Source organism: Penaeus monodon, chromosome 11 (genome assembly GCF_015228065.2).
Source record: "Penaeus monodon isolate SGIC_2016 chromosome 11, NSTDA_Pmon_1, whole genome shotgun sequence".
NCBI classification, from domain to species: domain Eukaryota; kingdom Metazoa; phylum Arthropoda; class Malacostraca; order Decapoda; family Penaeidae; genus Penaeus; species Penaeus monodon.
In genome coordinates this window covers 4,108,839-4,111,338 of record NC_051396.1, presented here as the reverse complement: position 1 = coordinate 4,111,338, position 2,500 = coordinate 4,108,839, and positions in this window count along the sequence as shown.

The following is a 2,500-nucleotide window of genomic DNA, read 5'->3' as shown; positions in this document are numbered from 1 at the left end:
AAGTTACTAAATCAATAAGATTAGCGAAGGATTGGTGAAAAGGCTCCAGGATAGATGACAAAAAATATGTGTTTTGTTGGATGGGCAACAGAGTATTGTGCTGGGAATACGTTAGGGAGAAGTGGGCGAGGGAAGCAGAGGTGGGCGAGGGAGGGAGAGGTGGGCGAGAGAAGAAGAGGTGGGCGACGGAAGGGGAGGTGGGTGAGGGAAGGAAAAGGAAGGCAAATTGTGATAACAAGAAAGGTGATGTGATGATAAAGATAAAAGTAATGATAGTGATGATGATATTGTTATCAATAACGATTATAAGGATAATAGTGTTAATAATGATGTAAGGATAATAAGATAGGAATGAAAATAATCATATTCATAGTTATGATGAGGATGGTGATTAATACATTGACAATGGTAATAATGATAATGATAATGATAATAATATTAATAATAATGATACTACAACTACTGCTACTAATGATAATAATGGTATTAATAATGATAATAATAATAATAACCCACCCCCTCCCTCCTTTCACCCATCCCCTCGCTCTCACCCTCCTCTTCCTCTCACATCTCCCTCTCCCTCTTCCTCTCACTCCCCCATGCCTCTCCCTCTTGCCTATCCCACTCCCTTCTCCTTCTCCCCCTCCCTCTCCCCCCTAACCGAAGCAAAGACACCAACACCTGGTAATCAAGTTGTGTTTTAGGGTCCTCACCTGGTCAAGGGTATTAGCAGTTCGTCACTTCCCGTGGGGGTTGTAATGAAGCCAGTGTCATCCACTTCAGGCCAATATTGCCTTGCTTCAGCATTTGCACTCTCGGAAGTAAACGGAGAGCAAGGGTGTAGGGGTGGGTAAGGGTGGGTTCTAGGTGTGTGGGCATGGGTGGAAGGGTGGGTGGGTTTGTGGAGGTGGGTAGGGGTGTGTGAGGATGGGCGGGAGTGGATAAGGGTGGGTGAAGGAGGCCGTTGTCTCTATGCCTCTCTGCATGATCTTTGATAGTTGGATATAGTGGGTATTAGGAAACGGATATAGTCGGTTCCGAACATGCAGGGCGAGAGGGGAGATTCGAGGCTACTGGAATGTTATGTGATAATGTCTATAATACGGGTAAATGAAAACATTAAATGAAGATTTAATCATTTTTATTATTATTATAATATTTTATTTTATTTTTTCCTGCTCGTTTAATTTCCGTTTCAACCTGTGTAAAAAAAATGATGCACTTTATAGCAATACATCAGTAGTATAGTCAATCAAAGAAAATGAAAATAAATGGGCGAAGGTAGAAGATGAAAAAATGAAAAAGGCAAAAGATGAAAAAGAGAACTGTTCGTAGAATAGACATAAGAAACATTAAACGTCACACACACACACACACACACACACAGAGGGCGGGGGGGAGAAGAAAAAAGAGAATAGAGGGCAGGAAGGGAGAGGGAAGAGGAGGAGGGAAGGGAATAAGAAGAGGGAAGAGAAAGAGAGAGAGAGAGAGAGAGAGAGAGAGAGAGAGAGAGAGAGAGAGAGAGAGAGAGAGAGAGAGAGAGAGAGAGAGAGAGAGAGAGAGAGAGAGAGAGAGAGAGAGAGAGAATGGGAGAGAGATGTGAAAATACAGAATCCTTGACTTCTTGTTCAATATAACAAGAATTCTAATGGTTAGACTGTAAACTATTGTATTTCGCCATATTCGCTGTTAGTGAAACACGGCGAACAGCACCGTAGAGTTTAACACCGATGAATTCCGTCTCTCAGTCCTCTACGGAAAGGTACACAATAATGCCTTTCCTTTTTTTTTTAAATCATTTTATTTGCATTCTGTTTATGTTATTTTACGTTTTAATCCTATCAAGTGAAAATCCAAGCTTAGTCCATTCAAATGGTTAGACAGTAAATCTTCGTGTTTCGCAATTCTCATTGTTAATGAAACATGGCAAACGGCAGCGTAGAGTTACATACAATTTTTCCCTTATTTTTTTTCTTTGCTTTTTTCCATGTTATTTTACCTTTTAAATCACCTCAAGTACAAAGCGATGTATGAAAAATAATTTATATATAATGATATATTTGGAAGAATAATTTCTTCTATATCAAACCTCACAAAGAAATAGAGAATAACAAATATGAAAAGGAAGGAAAGAGAATGGAAGAATAAAAAAAATTCCAACTTTCCATCACATCGAAGGAAATGCATCAAACGATATTCAAGAAAGAGAAAGAGGAAGCGAAAGGGAATGTTGCAAAAGTTTATTTCAGCGAAACAAGTCACTTTCGCATCAAATATGGTTTTCTGAAATGATAAGCGATAAATTCTGATGTGATAACTTTTTAGAGACAGAGAGCAGAGATGAGAGAAAGAGAGAAAAAGAGAAAGAGAGGGGGGGAGATAAACATAAAAAGAAAGAGATAGATAGATATCTATATATATAGATAGATAGATATAGATAGAGATAGATAGATAGATAGATAGAGACCGATATATATGTATATATATATATATGTATATA